This window comes from Arachis ipaensis, chromosome B01 (assembly GCF_000816755.2).
Source record: "Arachis ipaensis cultivar K30076 chromosome B01, Araip1.1, whole genome shotgun sequence".
NCBI lineage: Eukaryota > Viridiplantae > Streptophyta > Magnoliopsida > Fabales > Fabaceae > Arachis > Arachis ipaensis.
Window position 1 is genome coordinate 93,123,740 of NC_029785.2, and position 5,608 is coordinate 93,129,347.

Genomic DNA, 5,608 nt, shown 5'->3' on the forward strand with positions numbered 1-5,608 from the left:
TTTGGAGTGGACTTTGAGTGAGAACAGTAAAGCTTCAAAGGAGTCGTTGGATTTGCATTCTGGCGATTGGGCCTGGCGCATGTTACTGAGCTTGAAAGTGGGCGCCAAGTACAAGTGGTTCAGTTCTTCTTTGAAGTAAGCATTGAAGACGCTCTTTGAGTGAACTTGGGTGCGAGCGTTAGTTCCTAGCGTTGGCACTTTCCAGGAGAGCGCTACGCTTCCTTGTGACTGTGAAGAGAGAGTGCTGGCTACACTACAAAAAAATTAGATTAAAACGGCATTAATTTTATGGCGGTTTTATAGAACAGCCATTTTTTCCATTAATTCTGGCGGTTTTAGCTTGTGCCAGAATGCTTAAGACTTTTGTGGCGGGTTTAGTCGATTCTGGCGGTTTAAAACCACCACAATCATTTTTTCTTTTTGTCTTTTTGTCTCCCGATGTATTGTTGTATTTGACTGTATGAGAGATCGAGAGGGATAATTGTGATTTCTCAATAAAAGGTGAATGACGAACTGTAATCCCTAATCCCTTGCCGCCTTTCATCTTATGCCACTGTCATTCATCTCCTCGCTTCCACTCATCCACTCGTTGCAACTCATATCGCCGCTGCAAGAAACGTTGTTGTTGTTGCCTTCAGCGAGTTTTCGATCTGGTTCTCGATCTGGCCTCAATCTGAAGGTTTGTCGCTGCCGCTTATTTCACTGCCATTGTTCATCTCCTCGCTGTCACTCATCCCCTCACTATATCAAGCAACATCGTGTCGCTACCTTCAATGAGGTTCTGGCTTCGATCCGAAGGTATCGTGGCTCATTCCCTTGCCGCCTTTATTTATCACCTCGCCGCCGCAAGCAATGCCGCTGTTGCTGCCTTTAGCGAGCCTCTGTGATTTTGTTCCGCCTTCATCTTCTTTTGATTTTTCCTTCCTCTTCATAATTTTAGATCTAGTTCATGATCTAGTAGGAAGAAACAGGGAATGCTTGTTTTTTCTCCTTATTGTGTTTTTTTACTTTGATTGATCTTTTGCGTTGTTGTTGTTGTTGACGAGGGAAGTGTAGGGCTTTCTACGACGATCTAACGAGCAAAGGTGATAATCAACCCAAAAGCGGAAGAAGTGATAACAGAGGAATCACCGTTGTGATCCTCGACGCCCTCACCAGGTTATCCTTCTTCAAATTTCAATTTCTCTCCCTTTATTTTCACGCAATTGCAAACGGAATAAAAAAATGGAAAATAAATAAATAAATGATTAAATTTCATTTGAATTTTTAGTGCATTGAGGTTAAAATGCCGTGTTTGTTAATAATGTTGAAGGTGATGAAATGATGAATTTGATTAATTTGCTAATGGTGTGGCTTGATTGAGACAAGTGTAAAGTCTGATATAAAGCTTGGTTGTATTAGTCAGTGAGTTAAACAGGTCACTGAGTAGATCAATCTGTTGGTGATGACACATTCCTTCAGTTAACAATTAATTGGATGATTTATTCTTAACTCGTATAAATTGGAAGCTACAGAATGACACACTAATAGAAGGGAAATAAAAGGGGATATTGAATTTTAGTGCAGTATGATATTCTTCTCATTGCAACTCTATTCTTATGTTCTCTAGTTCCGTAATTAAAATTTAGTGAAATGGATAAGGCTGGGGTAAGGATTATTCAATAAGGTACAACAAATTTATGATGTTTATTCCTATTTTTTATGCAGGAATTTGCCATACCTTAGCACTAAAGATATTGCAAGTATTATATCTCAGTTATCTTAACCTGTTCGAGTTGTCCTTGTAAATTCGGCATAATCTTTTGCTCTTAAGATTTTGTAAAAGGATCTTATTCTCTTTTGGTTCTGTTTGATCTGTTAACTTGACCATGGATACCCAACAACAAATTCACATACTTCTCTGATTTTTGGACACATTAAATAAGGATATGCATGCTACTGCTAAGATTATTATGATATAAGTTTGTCATCATGCTGTAGCGTATCTGTCATTCTAATCCTCTGTACAACTTTCTTTTTTGCTATCTCTAAGATGTGAAGTTTCTTCATTCTTTTAAATTCAAATGTTTCAAAAATCATAACTGGTTATTTATCGTTTCCAATTTCTTTTATTATGATGTGTGAGTTGTGGGTAAATAGATATAGTCATGGTATAGTGTACCTGTTTTAAATGTATGATTTCACCAGACAGCAAAAGGTGCAAAATTTTTTAATGCTGCTGTAGCTGCTACAGTCGATGCTCAACATCCAACAAAAGAGGGAGAAGAAAAGGTCAAGCTGTACACACACTCTTACTGTTGTCTAGATTATGCACAGGTCCATCCCTTCTTGCATTTTCTTCTATAAATCTATTTTACTGAGTGTTTGTGTTTCATATATTGAAATTCTTAGTTGAGTCTCATTGCAGATATATGATGTGGTCAGATACAGACTGCATCGCATGAAGCATAAGCTGAAAGATGAATTGGATAACAAAAGTACAGTTCAGGAATATATATGTACAACCTGTGGGAAAAGGTCTTAATAATTAATTTTAAAATCAATATTTGTCATGGTTATTCGATTTGATGTATTCCTGTAACCTAATACTCTGGAATTTGAATTACTGTAGATACAATGCTTTGATGCATTGCAGTTGATTTCATTTGAAGATGACGACTTCCATTGTGAAAGTTGTAATGGAAAACTTGAGATCAAAAGCGATAAGAGAGCTGCTCAAGATGGGGGAGATGTTGATGACAATGCAAGGCGACGTCGACGTGAAAAGTTAAAAGATATGCTTCAAAAATTGGAGGTTCTCATATTATTTATTTCTATTATTTGTTTCAAATGATGAATAATTTTTGTTTATAATTGTTATTCTCGATGAAAACTATCTCATTTGTTTGCTACTTTCTAGAAATTCTATTTTTCATCTCATGTAAACTTCAGTAGCATGAGGATATAAAAATAGACAAATTCTTTACCCTTTACGGGCATAAGGATCTCTTGAGATTATTGTGATGGAGAGAAATTATTAACTACATTAAAGTTGGGAAGATCAAGAAAGAAAAGAAACCTGGAGACAGAACCCCCCTATTTTCATTCTCCTTTGATGTTCTGGCCCTAATTAGGAGAGGATAAAAGGATAAAAGTAAATTCCTAAATGTTCTCATTGTTACTGAACCAGCATTTAATTTTCATGTGATGATTGTTGTACTTTATGTGAAAATGCAGTTTTTTGGTGCTCTGGATCGATATATCAACATTATGAATAATTTTTTTATTTTATTTTATTTTATTTTATTTTATTTTGGAATTAATGTGACGGAGATCGCTTGTGAGCTGGCTCAACCAATCTATTATGAATAATCTATTTTATTTTATTTATGTAAGTTCACATGTTTCTAGTAATTTAGATTTTAACATTTTAACTAAACTAATCTCCTCTTCTCTGCGCTTTCTGTGCCAAGCTATATTTTCACATCTTATTAATATTAGTTGCTTTCAATTCAATCATCTCTGGAGATTAGTTTATTTAGTCATCGATCAAACTAAATCAGCAAGCAAACATGAAGAAAGCTCCACCACACATTTCCTTCTTCCTATTACTCTTATCTGCCTTTTACTTTTACTCTTGGACTTTTGGACAGGCTTTGTCACAAGATGAAGGTAATTAAGCCCATAAATTCTTGCTAAGTAATGTTAAAGAAGCAGTTTTTTTAGGTTAATATTAATTAATTTTTTTAAATTATTTTACCATATATTTAGTAGCAATACATCAAAAGTAGAAGTGTCCTGACTTGTCAATGCCCATTTGTTTTTTATGATTCCAGAATGAAGAGGATCCTAAAGAAGATCCACGGTTGGAACTCTCGAGGAACGAATGGTTTGAAGACAAGGAGTGTCTTGATATTTAATATTTTATTTGTATTTAATACTTTATTTAGAATTAAAAAATGTTATATTTAATATTTTATTTGTATTGGAATTATTACTTTTGATTTTCAATACTAAAAGATTATATATTATATTAATATTTTGTTTATGAGTTATAATATTTTATTTATGAATTATGATTTTTTGTTATTGTGAAATTTTAATCACAAAATTATTTATTTAACGCGATAAAAATGACAGTAAAAATTATTTTTTTAAACGATAAAAAATGTCACTGTCAGGATAAAATGACGGTTCAAAAATACCATTTTAACCAATTAAAATGCTACTGTCAGGGTAAAAATGGCGGTTCAAAAATGCCATTTTAACCAATCAAAACGTCACTCTGTCAGGGTAATAATGGCGGTTCAAACCGCCATTTTAATCTATCCAAAAACCGCCATTTTAACCCTGGAAATAATGGCGGTTCAAACTGCCGTTTTAACCAACCAAAACGCCACTTTGTCAGGGTAATAATGGCGGTTCAAACCGCCATTTTAACCTATCCAAAAACCGCCATTTTAACCTTGGAAATAACGGCGGTTTGAACCGCCGTTTTAACCTATTCAAAAACCGCCATTTTAACCCAGGGAATTGTGGCGGTTTTCAGAAAACCGCCGTAATAACCAGAATGGCGCCCAGAATTACGTCGCTTTACGAAACCGCCATTATTGGTAATAATGGCGGTTCAAACCGCCGTAAATACCTAAAAAAACCGCCGCTTTTACCAGAATTTTTTGTAGTGCTATTTGTTCCTCTTGGAATGGCATCGAAGGCGCTCTTTGAGTGAGCGCCCAGGAGAGCATCTAAGTAAGCGCTGTCATTGCTCCCATGAGTGGTGTCGAAGGCGCTCTTTGAGTGAGCGCCCAGGGGAGCGTGGGTGAAGGGATCATGGTGGGGTGTGTGTGTGAGGAAGTGGCGCTCTCCAGCAAGCTTGCTGGAGAGCACTGGGGAGAGCGTGGGTCTTGACAAGGTTGATGCTTGTGACAAGGGTGAGGTGGTGGTGTTGAGGTTTTGATGGTGTCAAGGTAGGTGTATGGTGTGGTTTGATGACAAGGGTAGTGCTTGACAATGTTGTGGCGCTCTTGGGCAAGCTTGAGAGCAAGTGCCCATGGAGAACATGGAATGAGGGCTGGTGGGTGCTTGCTTTGTTGCTTCATGCTCGGTGTTTTTGGGGCTTTAAAGATGCCAATTATTTGTACCCTAATTTCATACCCACCATATACTATTATACATTATTGGAAAGCTCTGAATGTCAGCTTTCTAACACAGCTAGAAGCATATCATTTGGACCTATACAGCTCAAGTTATGCTCTTTGGAAGATGGCAAGGTCATGCTGTCAGGATCGCTGGCGCTCTTGGGGGGAGTTGCTCGAGAGCGCCAGTGAGAGTGCCAGGGCTGCTTCACGTCCCATTTCAACACCAGTTTTTGAGGCTCTAATTGAATGTCCACCCCTATACTATTATATATGGTTGGAAATCTCTAAACATCAGCTTACCAACGCAACTAGAAGCACCTCATTTGGACACTTACAGCCAAAGTTATGCTCTTTGGAAGAGGGTAAGGTCATGCTGTCTGGATGCTAGCGCTGGCTAGTGAGCATGGACAAGAGCGCCAGTAAGAATGCTAGGCCTGCTTCCAGGGTCCATTTTAACGCCAGATTTGGAACCTCAAATTAGATATCCACCC

General features: G+C 37.3%; 1 pseudogene; it reads left to right on the forward strand.

Annotated features, from left to right (window-relative positions):
- LOC107609244 lies at positions 327-3,835 on the forward strand (annotated as a pseudogene).